This window comes from Microtus pennsylvanicus, chromosome 2 (genome assembly GCF_037038515.1).
Source record: "Microtus pennsylvanicus isolate mMicPen1 chromosome 2, mMicPen1.hap1, whole genome shotgun sequence".
Classification (NCBI taxonomy): Eukaryota; Metazoa; Chordata; class Mammalia; order Rodentia; family Cricetidae; genus Microtus; species Microtus pennsylvanicus.
In genome coordinates this window covers 9,925,508-9,942,993 of record NC_134580.1, presented here as the reverse complement: position 1 = coordinate 9,942,993, position 17,486 = coordinate 9,925,508, and positions in this window count along the sequence as shown.

Genomic DNA, 17,486 nt, shown 5'->3' with positions numbered 1-17,486 from the left:
AGCCAGCGTTGGGTAGGCAAGGAGACCTGATCCAGTAAAAGAAGATCCATAAGGGAGCATTTGGAAGAAGAGATGGGCAGACGCCAAGGCAAGAATTTGCCCAACAAGCTGAAAAGCAACTTGAAGCCACCAGAAACCAGCTACCTCACAACGGGAGGACATGAACACCTTAATCAAGAAGAAGTAGAAAAGATTGACTTCATGAAAGTGATTGACACCCTTAAACAGCATGTAAAAAACGCCCTTATAGAAATGGATGAGAAATATAACAGAAAGTTTGAAGAATAGAATAAATCAGTGAATAATACCCTAGAAAACCAAGAAAAAACAATCAAACAGATAATGGAAACAGTTCAAGACTTGAAAACTGAAATGGAGGCAAAGAAGAAAACACAAACAGAGGGCCGGCTGGACATGGAAAATTTAAGTAAACAAACAGAGTCTACAGGAACAAGCATAACCAACAGAATACAAGAGTTAGAAGAAAGAATCTCAGATTCTGAAGATAACATAGAGAAAATAAACACACTGATCAAAGAAAACACCAAGTCCTACAAACTCTCATCACAAAACATTCAGGAAATATGGGACACAATAAAAAGACCAAACCTAAGAATATTTGGAGTAGAAGAAGGAGAAGAAGTGCAGCTCAATGGTCCACAAAATATATTTAATAAAATTATAGAAGAAAACTTTCCCAACCTAAAGAAAGATATACCTATGAAGGTTCAAGAAGCATACAGAACACTGAATAGGCTGGATCAAAAAAAAGCCTCCCCTCACCATATAATTATCAAAACACAAAGCATACAGAATAAGGAAAGAATATTAAGAGCTGCAAAGGAAAAAGGTCAAATTACTTATAAAGGTAAACCTATCAGACTTACACCTGACTTGTCCATGGAAACCATGAAAGCCAGAAGGTCCTGGATAGATGTAATGCAGAAACTGAGAGACCATGGATGCAAGCCCAGATTACTATACCCAGCCAAGCTTTCGTTCACTATAAATGGAGAAAATAAAATTTTGCAGGATAAAAACAAATTTAAAAATTACACAGCCACAAATCCAGCCTTACAGAAAGTAATAGAAGGAAAATCACTAACCAAGGAGTCCAACAATGACCACAATAACTCAGACATCTAGAGACCCTTCACCAACACAAATCAAAGAAGGGAAACACACAAACTCTACGACTAAAAAAGTGACCGGAGTTAACAACCACTGGTCATTAATATCACTTAATGTCAATGGACTCAACTCACCTATAAAAAGGCACAGGCTAAGAAATTGGATACGAAAACAGGATCCAACATTCTGCTGTTTACAAGAAACACACATCAACCACAAAGACAGGCACCTCCTCAGAGTAAAGGGCTGGGAAAAGGCTTATCAAGCAAATGGACCTAAGAAACAAGCAGGTGTGGCCATACTAATCTCTAAAAAGTTGACTTCAAACTTAAATCAATCAGAAGAGATGGAGGGGGGCATTTTATACTCATAACAGGAACAGTTCATCAGGATGAAGTCTCAATCCTGAACATCTATGCCCCTAATATAAAAGCACCCATGTACATAAAAGAAACATTGCTAAAACTCAAGGCCGCCATCAAACCGCACACACTAATAGGAGGAGACTTCAACACTCCTCTCACCAATGGACAGGTCAATCAGACAGAAACCTAACAGAGAAATAAGAGAATTAATGGAGGTAATGAATCAAATGGACTTAACAGACATCTATAGAACATTCCACCCAAATAGGAAAGAATATACCTTCTTCTCTGCAGCTCATGGAACCTTCGCAAAAATCGACCACATAGTCGGTAACAAAGCAAACATCCACAGTTACAAAAAAATATTAGTAACCACCTGTGTCTTATCAGATCACCATGGATTAAAGTTAGAATTCAACAACAATGCTACCCCCAGAAAGCCTACAAATTCATGGAAACTGAACAGTCAACTACTGAACCATACCTGGATTAAGGAAGAAATAAAGAAAGAAATTAAAGTCTTCCTGGAATTCAATGAAAATAAAGAAACAACATAATCAAACTTATGGGACACTATGAAAGCAGTCCTAAGAGGAAAGTTCATAGCACTAAGTGCCCACTTAAAGAAAACAGAGAAAGCTCACATTAGAGACTTAACAGCCCACCTGAAAGCTCTAGAAAAAAAGAAGCAGACTCACCTAGGAGGAGTAGAAGACTGGAAATAATCAAACGGAGGGCTGAAATCAACAAAATAGAAACACAGAAAACAATCCAAAGAATCAACGAAACAAAAAGCTGGTTCCTGGAGAAAATCAACAAGATTGACAACCCCTATCCAAACTAATCAAACGGCAGAGAGAGAATTTGCAAATTAATAAGATCAAAAATGAAAGGGGGGACATAACCACAGACACAGAGGAAATTCAGAGAATCATTAGATCTTACTACAAAAGCCTATATGCCACAAAACTGGAAAAAGTAAAGGAAATGGACACGTTTTTAGATAAATACCATATACCAAAGTTAAACTAGGACCAGGTGAACAATCTAATAGACCTGTAGTTGCGAAGAATTAGAAGAGGTTATCACAAACCTCCCTACCAAAAAAAGCCCAGGACCAGATGGTTTCAATGCAGAATTCTACCAGAACTTCCAAGAAGACCTAATACCTATTACTCCTTAATGTATTTCAAAATATATAAACAGAAGAGGCATTGCCAAATTCCTTTTATGAAGCTACAGTTACTCTGATACCAAAACCGCACAAAGACTCAACCAAGAAAGAGAATGATAGACCAATCTCACTCATGAACATTGATGCAAAAATCCTCAACAAAATACTGGCAAACCGAATCCAAGAACACATCCGAAAAATTATCCATTATGATCAAGTAGGCTTCATACCTGGGATGCAGGGCTGGTTCAACATACGGAAATCTATCAATGTAATCCATCATATAAATAAACTGAAAGAAAAAAACCATATGATCATTTCATTAGATGCTGAAAAAGCATTTGACAAAATTCAACATCCCTTTATGATAAAAGTATTGGAGAGATTAGGGATACAAGGGTCATACCTAAATACAATAAAAGCTATATACAGCAAGCCGACAGCTAACATCAAATTAAACGGAGAGAAACTCAAAGCCATCCCGCTAAACTCAGGAACATGACAAGGCTGTCCACTCTCGCCATACCTCTTCAATATAGTGCTGGAAGTTCTAGCAATAGCAATAAGACAACATAAGGGGATCAAGGGGATTCGAATTGGAAAGGAAGAAGTGAAACTTTCGTTATTTGCAGATGATATGATAGTGTACATAAGTGACCACCAAAACTCCACCAAAGAACTTTTACAGCTGATAAACAGCTTTAGTAATGTGGCAGGATACAAGATCAACTCCAAAAAATCAGTCACCCTCTTATACACAAAGGATATGGAAGCAGAGAGGGAAATCAGAGAAGCTTCACCTTTCACGATAGCCACAAACAGCATAAAATATCTTGGGGTAGCTCTAACCAAGGAAGTGAAAGATCTATTTGACAAGAACTTTAAGGCATTGAAGAAAGAAACTGAGGAGTATACCAGAAAATGGAAGGACCTCCCTTGCTCTTGGATTGGGAGGATCAACATAGTAAAAATGGCAATTCTACCAAAGGCAATTTATAGATTCAATGCAATCCCCATCAAGATCCCATCAAAATTCTTTACAGATCTTGAGAGGACAATAATCAACTATATGGAAAAACAAAAAACACAGGATAGCCAAAACAATCCTATAAAATAAAGGATTGTCTGGAGGCATTACCATCCCTGACTTCAAACTCTATTACAGAGCTACAGTGATGAAAACAGTGTGGTACTGGCATAAAAACAGAGAAGTCGACCAATGAAATCGTAGAGAAGACCCGGATTTTAACCCACAAACCTATGAACACCTCATTTTTGATAAAGGAGGCAAAAGTATACAATGGAAGAAAGAAAGCATCTTCAACAAATGGTGTTGGCATAACTGGATGTCAACCTGTAGAAGAATGAAAATAGACCCATATCTATCACCATGCACAAAACTCAAGTCCAAATGGATTAAAGACCTCAATATCAGTCAGAACACATTGAACCTGATAGAAGAGAAAGTGGGAAGTACCCTACAACAGATGGGCACAGGAGATTGCTTCCTATGTGTAACCCCAACAGCACAGACATTAAGGGCAACATTAAATAAATGGGACCTACTAAAACTGAGAAGCTTCTGTAAAGCAAAGGACACTGTCACCAAGACAAAAAGGCAACCTACTAACTGGGAGAAGATCTTCACCAACCCCGCAACAGACAAAGGTCTGATCTCCAAAATATATAGAGAACTCAGGAAACTAGACTTTAAAATGCTAATTAACCCAATTAAAAAATGGGGCGCTGAACTGAACAGAGAATTCTCAACAGAAGAAGTTCAAATGGCCAAAAGACACTTAAGGTCATGCTCAACGTCCTTAGCGATCAGGGAAATGCAAATCAAAACAACTTTGAGATATCATCTTACGACTGTCAGAATGGCTAAAATAAAAAACTCCAATGATAGCCTTTGCTGGAGAGGCTGTGGAGGAAGGGGTACCCTCATCCATTGCTGGTGGGAATGCAATCTTGTGCAACCACTTTGGAAATCAGTGTTTCTGTTTCTCAGGAAATTCGGGATCAACCTACCCCTGGACCCAGCAATACCACTCCTGGGAATATACCCAAGAGATGCCCTATCATATGACAAGGGCATTTGTTCAACTATGTTCATAGCAGTATTATTTGTAATAGCCAGAACCTGGAAACAACCTAGATGCCCTTAAATGGAAGAATGGATGAAGAAAGTGTGAAATATATACACATTAGAGTACTACGCTGCGGTAAAAAACAATGACTTCTCGAATTTTGCATGCAAACGGATGGAAATAGAAAACACTATCCTGAGTGAGGTAACCCAGACCCAAAAAGATGAATATGGGATGTACTCACTCATAATTGGTTTCTAGCCATAAATAAGGGTCATGGAGTCTACAATTGGTGATCCTAAAAGAAGCTAAGTAAGAAGGTGAACCAAAGGAAAAACATATAGTTATCCTCTTGGCTATGTGAAGTAGACAAAATTGCCGGGGAGAAAATTGGGATCTTGGGGAGAGAAAAGGGAGAAGGGGGGAACTTGGGGGATAAAGGAGGATTGGGATAAAGGAATGTTGTATAGGGGAGCACGGAAGCACAATTCTTAGTTAAGGGAGCCACCTTAGGGTTTGCAAGAGTCTTGAACCTAGAGTGGCTCCCAGGTGCCCAAGCCGAGGTCCCCAGTTAGTTCCTTGGGCAGCTGAGGATAGGGAAACTAAAATGACCCTATCCCATAGCAATACTGACGAATATCTTACATATCATCATAGAACCTTCATCTGGTGATGGATGGAGATAGAGACAGAGACCCACACTGGAGCACTGGACTGAGCTCCCAAGGTCCCAATGAGGAGCAGAAGGAGGGAGAACATGAGCAAAGAAGTCAGGACAACGAGGGGTGCACCCACCCACTGAGACAGTGGAGCTGATCTATTGGGAGCTCACCAAGGCCAGCTGGACTGTGACTGAAAAAGCATGGGATAAAACCGGACTCACTGAACATGGCGAACAATGAGGGATGATGAGAAGCCAAGGACAATGGCACGGGGTTTTGATCCTATGTAATATGCTGGCTTTGTGGGAGCCTAGCCAGTTTGGATGTTCACCTTCCTAGATATGGACGGAGGAGGGAGGACCTAGGACTTACCACAGGCAGGGAACCCTGACTGCTCTTTGGACTGGAGAGGGAGGGGGAGAGTAGTGGGGGGAGGGAGAGAAGGGTGAGAGGAGGGGGAGAAGGGTGGGAGGAGGGGGAGGGAAATGGGAGGCTGGGAGGAGGTGGAAACTTGTTTTTTTTTCTCCTTTACTCAATAAAAAAAAGAAAAAAAAAGAAGGTATCACAATTCTACATGTGTGAACATCAAAAGAGGCAGAACAAGTCCCGAAAACTGAGCTGCTAGGTGTAAAGTCTCAGGTGAACCCTAGTGATACAATAGTAACACACACACGCACACACACACACACAGACAGACACACACACAATCTGGGGCTGGGAGGTAGTGGCACACCCATTTAGTCCCAGAATTTGAGAGGCAGAGGCAGGTGAATCATATTGAGGTTGAGGCCAGCCTGGTCTGCAATGCCAGTTCTAGGGCAGCCAGGGCTGTTACACAGAGAAATCCTGTCTAAAACCATCACAGGAAAGTTGAAGTTTGGCTAGTTGGTAAGAGGGAGGGGTCAGTGGGTGTAAGAGGGGCCTAAGTGGGTCACTGTGCTGAATTTGATCAAAATGTATTAAAAACATGAATAAAATGTAATAATAAAATCCACTATTATATATAACTTATAGATGTTAATAAAACACTTAAAGAATAAAATAAAGAATGAAGAAAAGGACGGGAACCCTGAGCCTTCATGCTTGCTCTATCCTGTGTGTGATGCAGAATCCCAGGCAGAGCTGGTGCCATGTTCCCGGACTCCAGTCTCTGGTCCATGAGCTACACAGAACTTCATTCTTCCCAATTACCTAGTCACAGGCTTCATTCTGTCGGTGTCTCAGAACAAATGAAGAGATTTGTTTTGACCTTCAAGACAGAGTGACATTTTGAAGACGTCCTCTCTCTGCTGTCTCTCTGTAGAGATAGGATTTATGGAGACAGGTGTATGTGGATCAATCTCACACTTTCTAAAGCAGACACTGTAGACAAGATGTTCGGCAGTTAAACAACCCTTTCATGGGGTCTCCTAAGACCATTGGATATATCAGATATTTACAGTAAGATTCATAACTGGTCAGGCAGTGGTGGTACATGGCTTTAATCTTAGCACTCTAGAGTCAGAGGCAGGAAGATCTCAGTGATTTTGAGGCCAGCTTGATCTACAGAGAGAGTTCCAGGACAAGCTCTAAAGCTACACAGAGAAGTCCTATCTCATAAAAAACTAAAAAAACTAAAAGACTCAAAACAGCCATAAAATGAGAGTTCTGAAATGGCAATTTTATGGCTGGGGTCACCATAACATGAGGAAATGTATTGAAGGGTTGTGTGGTCACTTCCAACCAAGTTCACCAAAGCCCAGGTCCTACAGTGGCTTCTACCATCACCTTCAGTAATATCATGTTGCCAGCATGACCCTTATCCCTCATTGAGGAGAACACATGACTGACTCACCTGACTCTGGCAGGAGTGTCCTTGGGACCTTTGGCTGATGGACATGGACTGTACTGGCATATGCTGCTAGTGTCTTGGAGGAGGAATGAATAAACCGAGGCATCTGGGAGGTGTCCCTGTGAAGCCTGTCAAAGGGAACCAGGTTCCCAAAGGTTCCTTTCCTCACTGGCTGCTCACTGACCTCATCCCAGCAGCCCAGTGGCTCCCGAGGACGCTGATGCGCATCCACCTGTACAGAATCCACTCCTCTGCTCTTCTCCCCACGTCTGCCTCTCCTTTTGGACACTGAACATCCATAGCTCTAGTTGTGGGGTGTGTCATTGTCAGACACATTCAGAGAATCCGGTTTGATCACATGCTCATTAGGTCCCACTACAACTGGCCTTGGTGAGCTCCCATTAGATCAGGCACACTGTCTCAGTGGGTAGACCAATCCTTCACGGTCCTGACTTCCTTGCTCATGTTCACCCTTCTTCTGCTCTTCAACTGGACCTTGGGAGCTCAGTCCAATGCTCTGAGTAGGGTCTCTGTCTCTATCTCCATCCGAGATATTCATCAGTGTGACTATGGGACAAAGCCAGTTCAGTCACCCTTGTTGGGACTAATGAGTCCTGGCCTTCAGCTGCTCTTCCCTGCTAGAACCTTCAAATTGAAGTTACTAGATGCTGTGCCTAGTTAGAGGATCAGAGGATGGGATTTTTACCTTTTGGCCATTGCCTGCAGTGTATTTAAGCCTCCATGGTGTTAATTAAAGAGGGGCTTTCTGAACCAGTGTTGAGAGGTCCGTGTGTTGGTCTGTCTCTGTTTGTGTTGGTCCGTCTCTGCGTGTGTATTCTCAACCTCCAGCTCCTTGCCCAAAGCTCGCCAACAGGGTTCTAGGGCACAGAGCGCAGACAAGGAAACGTGGTGTGTGATACATCCTCCTCTATGCTGCCCAAGCACCTAGCTGGGGACATCCCCTTGTACACCTGGGAACCCCATTAGAGCCAAGTCTCTTGCCAACCCTAAAATGGCTCCCTTAGATAAGATATCCTCTTCCCTGCTCCCATATTGACCCTTCTCCCAAATTCCCCCTCACCCCCATGCTCAACACTTTTGCCCTGCGAGCTTGTCTACTTCCAATATCCAGGAGGATAAATATATGTTTTTCTTTGGGTTCACCTTCTTATTTAGCTTCTCTGGGATCACGAACTATAGGCTCAATGTCCTTTGTTTATGTCCAGAATCCACTTGTGAGTGAGTACATACCATATTCCTCTTTTTAAATCTGGGTTATCTCACTCAGTAGAGTGTTTTCTATTTCCATCCATTGCATGAGAAATTCAAGATGTCATTGTTTTTTACCGCTGAGTAGTACACTAATGTGTATATGTGCCACACCTTCTTTATCCATTCTTCTACTGAGGGACACCTAGGTTTCCAAGTTCTGGCTATTACAAATTGTGCTGCTATGAAAAGCTGAACAAATGCTTTTGTAGTATGATTGGGCATCTCTTCATTTTAACATACGTGAACACACACACACACACAATTAGATCTCTTAAGGAAGGGAGACCATTCTCTACACGGCGTATACTGACGCACCTTAGGTGTAATTCCAGATGATATTTTCATTGCACCTGACTAAGCTTACTCGCTGCACATCAGGGCCCCAGTACGAAGCAGCTGCCTGCCCATTATACCCTGGAGCTCCATCCGGGTGTTTGTACCTGCACCAACCATGCACCTGGCTTCAGCTGCAGCTGCCTGCACGATTCCTCCATAACTGCACCATCCCAGCAGCTGTGGCTAGCAGCCACAACCTAGCTGCTGAGAGCAGTAGGCTGCCCCTGCTGTGTCAGAGCTAGACCCAGATGCCAGGACTCCAGAGTTAGTCCTGGAGGAGTTGGGCACGACATTACAGAGAGCACAGTCCCTGTGAGCCTACTCACTCACTGGGCTGGGACTTTCCGGAGGGGCTCTTCAAGTTTCCCTTTCAATCAAGGAAAACTTCCCAAGCTCTCTTCCTGTCATGCCTTTCCAGTGAAGATTTCTGTTGTTAGTCACTTCCATGTGTGCTGTGTGCTTCTTCAGAGAACAGACACCGCAGCTTCCTCCTCCCCGTGACAGCAGAGATCAATCCCTTGAGAAAGAGTTTGCTTAGCTCTAACATGGGCCCTTGACACCTGTCTAATTTAAATCACACTAAATATTGTCAAAATTCAATTAACCTAGATCCATGATTTTGCCATGAACTTTTGATACAACAGAGATGCCTATGATCCTTAGTGCACAGAAACAGTGTGTAAAGTAGTGTCCAGACACCTTGGTGACAGGCACTTGATAAGATGCCCTCACTCAATGACATCACTACCAAAATATTTGTCCACTGGTGACTCTGGGGATGAGCACGGGGATGTGGGATCAGAGCAAATCTCCAAGCTCAGAGAGTGTTAAAGAGTCGTGAGGGTTTCCCCTTTCCAGAGTCTTCCCTCTCTTGGCTGCTGGGAAGTCATCTGCTGCCCCAAGGCTTCCATGCTGCAGGAATGTCTGTGCTTGCCTGGAGAGCTCGGCAATGGAACCAAACTAGGTGAGCATATAAAGAGGATAAAAATCTAAATAAGAGCCACCGTCCAATATGAAGCTATCTCAGCATTGCTCTGACATCTAGGCAATCACTGGCATCTTTCCTTAATTAATGACTGATGTTGGAGGGGTGGGTGGGAATACCCATGGGCTGCCCTAAGAATTCAAGCAGAGTCGGATAATGGAAGGATGGATATGGGAACATGGAAGTATATATCGTAATTAAGGGAGCCATTTTAGGGTTGGCAAGAACCTTGACTCTAGAGGGGTTCATAGGGTTCCGGAGAGATGTCCCCAACTAGGTCCTTGGGAAGCTGAGGCAAGAGAGCCTGAAATGACCCAATCCTATAACCATACTAATGAATATCTTGCATATCACCATAGAACCTTCATCTGGTGATGGATGGAGATAGAGACAGAGACCCACATTAGAGCAATGGACTGAGCTCCCAAGGTCCAAATGAGGAACAGAAGGAGGGAGAACATGAGCAAGGAAGTCAAGACAGGATGAAGCCTGTGACTAGGTAATTAGGAAGAATAAAGTTCTGTGTAGCTCATGGACCAGAGACTGGAGTCCGGGAACATGGCACCAGCTCCGCCTGGGATTCTGCATCACACACAGGATAGAGCAAGCATGAAGGCTCAGGGCTCCCGTCCTTTTCTTCATTCTTTATTTTATTCTTTAAGTGTTTTATTAACATTTATAAGTTATATATAATAGTGGATTTTATTATTACAGTTTTATCCATGTTTTTAATACATTTTGATCAAATTCAGCACAGTGACCCACTTAGGCCCCTCTTACATCCACTGACCCCTCCCTCTTACCAACTAGCCAAACTTCAACTTTCCTGTGTTGGTTTTGAGACAAGGTTTCTCTGTGTAACAGCCCTGGCTGCCCTAGAACTGGCATTGCAGACCTGGCTGGCCTTGAACTCAATAAGATCCACCTGCCTCTGCCTCTCTAATGCTGGGATTAAAACGATGTCTCACCACCACCCAGCCCCTGATTATTTTGTGAGTGTGGTACTATTGTATCACTAGGGTTCACCTGTGACTTTACACCTAGCATTGTGTTGTCGGGATTCTTCCGCCTCTTTGGGTGTTCACACATCTAGAATTGCGATCCCTTCTTGACTGATTTCTCTGATAATCAGAGGCCATCTCTCTCCTTTCACAGTCTTTTCTGTTTGAAGTTTATTCTGAGAGACACTAGAACAGCTTCTGGCTAGTTCCATTTGTCTGGATGGCTGTCTTCCCTCTTTTGACTCTCACAGGGCATTTGGCTTTCATCACTATCACCTGTGTGTTCTCCAAGGCAACAAGAAGAGTTCTGTGTAGCTCTGTTTTTTAATCCAACCTGCTTGTCTGTGTCTTTTGATTGGGGAATTGAGACTGTTTGTATTCAGGGATAGTAATTACTGAAAGTATGAATTCCTATCATTTTGCTGAGTTAGGAATGTTTGATATTTACCTAGTTCTCATCTACTTAACCAGGATTCTAGTGTGATTTAGTCTCTCCGGTAGACTCTTGGATATATTGACCTTCTTCCTCACACTGAAAGAGTCCTTCCAAGATCCATTACAAACCTGGCTGTAATCATGAATTCTCTTAGCCTGCCTTGATCATGATATGTTTCCCTTTTTCTTTGCATCACAGCAGTAATTTGTCTGGGTATAGTGGAGTGGGTGAACAGCAATGGTCTCTCAGCGCTTGAAATCCATTGTTCCAAGCCCTTCCGGCTTTTCAAGTTTTTCTGTTAAGAAATCATTGCCAGTCTGATGGGCCTATCTTCATACATGACTCCCTGTTTCTCTCTTGCAGCCTCTCATATACTCTCTGTCTTATATATCGAGTGTTTTAACTCTAAGGATGTGGGGAGTTGATATTCTAGCCCTGTTGGATGGTCTACATGTCTCTAGTACCCATCCAGATGGGCACCTCTCTCCTCAGACAGAGGGCAGAGCACTCACGTTGTGAACACTCATCACCGTCCAGATTTGAACTCATTCCATCTGGCAGTAACACCTGCTCCTGGAAACCCTAACTCCTCCCCACAGTGCTCGCAGCACACAGCAGTGGGTTTTCATAGGAGATGCAAGACTCATTCTCAGGAGCTGACAAACCTGTGAAGCCTTCTGTGCACAAGATCACACACAAGTGTCTTCCCGTGTGATGGGGAGTTTGGAGTGTCCTCAGACACTAGGAGTTGTCACTAAGTCACATGCCCTGCTGTCCCTCACTTCTCCAGGCTGTCCTGGCAATATGGAGAGGCAAGGGAGGGGGAAGATGTCCCTAAGCATGTGTCCCAAGACAGAGCCAAGAAGGCGAACACCCTTTAGTCAGTTTCAGGAGACCCCCCCCATAGTCCATTTTGGGGACTCGTTTTCTATCCTCAACTCATCGGGCTCTCATGTGGAGGCCCTAGGTTCTAGACCACACTCAGGAAACAGCCAGAGAAGAGAAGTTGGTACCTCTGGGGTCCATGAGGGCTGCTGTGTTCCTGAGACCAGGTGTGGGGTGGCTCAGTGATCTTCCTCATAGCTATCTATGGGTCCAGGCTGGAAGGAAGAGAAAAGCAAACTGTTGGGATGGACGGGGGACAACTGTATTGGAGGCTGGGGTCTCACAGCTCTGTCTGAGAGAGCAGAGCAACTAAGGTCAAAAACGACAGGACGGTGTCCCTGCCCTGCTGCTAAGGACTCAGTCCTGGGCCTCCCTCACTCTTCTATCACCCTAGCCAGAGAACAGGCCCCCGTCCTGCTAGGTCCAGGGAAAAACAGGCATCTGGAAACATGTCTGTGTAAAGGGACTAAAGCTGCTTGGGAGAGATGTGCTGAAATCTGGGTTGGGAGCTGTGCATAGCAAGGAAGGCAGATAACATCAGCTGAAGAAATATTGGCTTCCTTGCTCATGTTCTCCTTTCTTCTGCTCTTCATCTGGACCTTGAGAGCTCAGTCCAGTGCTCCATGTGGGTCTCTGTCTCTATCTCCATCCATCGCCAGATGAAAGTTCTACAGTTATATGCAAGGTGTTCATCAGTGTGGCTATGGGATAAGGCCATTTCAGGCACCCTCTTCCTCTGCTGCCCAAGGACCTAGCTATGGACATCTCCTTGAACACCTGGGAACCCCTCTAGAGCCAAGTCTCTTGCCAACCCTAAAATGGCTCCCTTAATTAAGATATCTTCTTCCCTGTTCCCATATCCACCCTTCCTCCATCTCAACCATCCCATTCCCCCAAGCTCTCCCCAATCCTCGCCTTCTCCCTTCTCTCTCCCCATCTTCCCTTCCTCCCACCCCACTGTGAGGGGTGCGTCCACCCACGGAGACGGTGGGACTGATCTAATCGGAGCTCACCTAGACCAGCTGAACTGGGGCTGAACGAGCATTTGATCAAACTGGACTCTGTGAATGTGGCTGACAATGGGGTCTGACTGAGAAGCCAATGACAATGGCACTGGGATTTGATGCTACTGCATGTACTGGCTTTTTGGGATCCTAGTCTGTTTGAATGCACACCTTCCTAGACCTGGATGGAGGGAGGAGGGCCTTGGACTTCCCACCGGGTAGGGCACTCTGTCTTATCTTAGGACTGGAGAGGGATGGGGAGTGGGGGGAGTGGGAGGGAAATAGGAGGAGAGGAGGAGGTGGAAATTTTTAATAAATAAATAAATTTTTTAAAAAAAGAAATATTGTTTATGGATCTGGGCTACTGTGCTAGAGCTCATGGCACTGAGAGAAGAGAAAGAAGCCCTGAGTCTGCACACTAGCTCGGTCCTGCTGTGTAAAGACAACTTCTCATGGGGCATCAAGAAGGTCCTGCCAGAGACAGGAGCCGTGCCCGGTGGAGCAAGTTTATCAGGATCACCAGCCCATGACATGGAGACTTAGTACTAGCTATAGATGTCAGCTCTTCATTTAGGTTTGTTTCTACCCAGCTTTCTTTTAACCTAATTTATCCTGTTTCTGTCTAACTGCCTTTTTGCTCAGGCCTTTTTACCTTTCTTTCATTCTGTATGTCTTACTTTCTTGCTTCCTCCATGTCTAGCTGGTTGGTCCCTCCCTGGCTGGCTGGAGCCAGGTGTCTTCCTCACTTCCTTCTTTGTTTTTCTGCCTCAAGCCTAGATTTCTCCCTCCTCTTATTCCCTCTGCCTGCCAGCCCCACCCATTTCTTCTTTTCCTAGCTATTGGATGTTCAGTTTTTTATTGGACCAATAGGCACCTTAGGCAGGCAACGTAGACGAGAAACACATCTTTACATAAATGAACAAATGCCATTCTCTGAACCTTCCCAACCTCGTACGTGTGCATGACATGAGCATTTATCTCGATAGGTCATGTCGGCACAGTTAGGTTCTGATAGTCTCAAATGTTACATTTATCTCGATAGGTCATGTCTGCAGAGTTAGCTTCTCATAGTCCCAAATGTTACATTTATCTCAGGAAGTCATGTCGGCACAGTTAACTTCTCATAGTCCCAAATGTTCTGAGGTCCCTCTTGCTGGAGAGGAAGATGACTATTAGTCTTTGCCAAGTATGGCTTTATCTCTTTCTCTTTGTCCACAGACAGGGTCTCCACAGATACTCCGGACACAACTGGCCCTCACTTCCTGCAGCACACATCTAGACTCTCCTTCAAGCGTCCGCTGCCAAGCCCTGGTCCTGACAGGTTCTCTCTGCTAGCCTGGTCCAGCCATGGATCTCACATGAGTCTTCGCTTTCACCGAGAATAACCACACAGGATGACTGGGAGTGTGCTTAGCCTCTGGACATGAGACACTGACTCCACAGACACCTGCTGCTTCTGTCATGTGGGGAGGGAGGAGGGAGGCCAGGCTGTGACAAGAACTTCCTGCCAGGACACCACAGCTTCCTTTTTTCCCTTACCCACAGCTGCCCTGGCCATTCCCAGGATAGTCCATGTGCAGCTGGTCTTGATGTACCTCAGTAGGAGAGTGGCGGTGAGAGCCACAGATGCCTGGCCACCCTGTGTGGAAGCCATACTCCTCCAGGTTGCCCTTCCTTCTGGACTTCGTGTTTCCCAGACATTAGTTTCCAGACCTGGGAACAATAACACAGTGACCAAGTGACCCAGTTGTGACTAGCCAGACATAAGGAAGGCTGATAGTAAAGGCTCTTGCTACAGACACTAATGTGACAAGATGGCTGCTGTCCCTACCTCGTGTGCCCTGTTTTATAGACTACAGGACCCCAGAGGCTGTCAGGAAGAAGACTGGCATTTGGGGTGATCTTATACTTGGGTGAAATGTCTACACTCTGAGTTTCCTGTGTAACTCTGTGCTGGTGGCCTAGCCCAGAGGTAAAGCCCTTGTTCAGTGCATAGGTCCAGGGCTGACACCTAGTACCACAAGGCCAGCTGCACTGTGATTGAAAAAGCAGGGGATAAAACCGGACTCTCTGCACATGGCGAACAATGAGGGCTGATGAGAAGCCAAGGACAATGGCACGGGGTTTTGATCCTACTTAACGTTCTGGCTTTTTGGGAGCCTAGCCAGTTTGGATGTTCACCTTCCTAGATATGGACGGAGAGGGGAGGACCTTGGACTTACCACAGGGCAGGGAACCCTGACTGCTCTTTGGACTGGAGAGGGAGGGGGAGAGGAGTGGGGAGAGGGGGGAAGGGTGGGAGGAAGGGGAGGGAAATGGGAGGCTGGGAGGAGGCGGAAACTTTTTTTTTCCTTTTCTCAATAAAAAAAAAAAAGAAATGAAAGGAAAGGTCAGCTCTCCTTCATGTTTCCCTTGAGCCCTCCCACACACTTAATCAGCTACACAGAGAACCATAGCACTGGCACACTATGAATGTGAGTCAGGAGGAAGTGTGGGTGGCTCCAGCCCTTCCCTCTTCATAGCCAGCTGAAGCCCAGGCTGGGAGCCTCCCTTCCCTAGCTGTGCACAAGCTCTTCAGAGGAACAAATAGAGGCTCTCAGCAAGTCTTGATTCCCAGTGTCTGTGGGAAATCTTCCTAGGGAAAGGAGACAGGGGCTGAGGACAGCATAAACCTAAGAATTTTTATCAGCTGTCAGGGTCACATTCAAGCCCATGTACACTGGACAGAGGGTCTCCTGCTACCTCAGCCCCTCCCTTCACTCCATTCCCTCCATTAGACCCCTGACCCCAAGCAGTCCACAGAACTCCAGGCCTGTGCTGAGTCTCCTTCACAGGAAATGTCACCCAGTCCCACGTGGTGCCAGGACCAACTAGGACCGCCTCATTCCATGTGAACAGAACTGCTGTTCTCTGGACTCTGGAGACATTCATTGGACAAGACCCCCACCCCCAAGCAGTCCCCAGAACTCCAGGCAGGCCTGTGCTGAGTCTCCTTCACAGGAAATGTCACCCAGTCCCACGTGGTGCCAGGACCAATCAGGACCACCTCATTCCATGTTTCCAAACTGCTGTTCTCTGGACTCTGGAGACATTCATTGGACATCGAATCACTAGCTTCTGAGGAATCAGCCCCATTCCAGGAAACAGTGTGGATTAAAAAAAAATAAGAGTTTCCAGGACCTTCTTCTGTTGCAGACACACAGGTAATCAATCTCCTCTCCCCCGGCCTGCCTGCAGTCTGGCCTTTGACCTTGGGATGCCAAGACTCATAGTTCTGAAGATGTGTTTGTGTCACGGCCACCCTCGTCCCGCAAGGATGACGCGACCACCGGAGCTCTTCTCACTGCAGTTTATTCCAGGACTTTATTCACTATCTCTCTCTCTTCCGCTCTCTCCTCTCTCTCCCTGGGCAAATCTCCCCCAGCCTTTAAGTAGGCATGGGCTGCCAATCCAGGATTGCCAGGTGGGCACTGCCCATAGGCCCACGCATATGCAAGCAGCTGATAATCATTGCGTGATCATAGCATAGGTCAGACTTTAGCCATAGGAGTTAATTATACATCTCCATCAGGTGTGATACCACGCAGCTCGCTACATGTTTGTGCAGCTTCTCCCTCCATGCCCCACACTGTGCCCTGCCCACCCAAACACAGGACAGCCTGTCTTCCTTCTCCACCCCTCACAGGCTGTGCAGAGGCGGGAGAGGCCCAGAGGGAGGCGGGCTTGTCAACCACCTGCTCAGCCTGCTTCACTGAATCCTCAACAAGACTCAGATTCCCACAGAGCCTCGCACAGATGCGTGCTCAGAGATCCAGTGAGAGGCACAACTCCTAGGCACCTTGAATCTCCCCAGTCAATATTCGTCCCATTTGGTCTTGGCAGCAATAACCACTCTGGACAAACCTCAGGCTACCAAGGACTCATGAACTGCAGTCTGTACAGTAGGAACCCTCAAGAGCCACCTTCTCCTGGGAGACTGCTGGCCAGGTCTTAGGCAGACTTCAGCAGAGCCCCTGGGCCTTGGTAACCTCATCTGAGGGATTCCACATTTTGTTATGCTTATGACGGAGGGAGAGAGGGACAACCAGAGCCCAGGATGGCTGCATGTCTACCTGGTGTCCTGGACTGATGTCTGATTTGATCATCTTTCTCTTCGAGAGCTGCTGCGAGGATGATCAGGTAGGGAGCTTAAGAGATCCCCAACTTGCTGAAAAATCTTCCCATGGTTGAGCCGGAAGGGAACACAGCTGTCCTTCCCATGTGCATATCAGGACCCCAATAAGCAGCTGCCTGCTGGTTCAACCCAGCAACAAA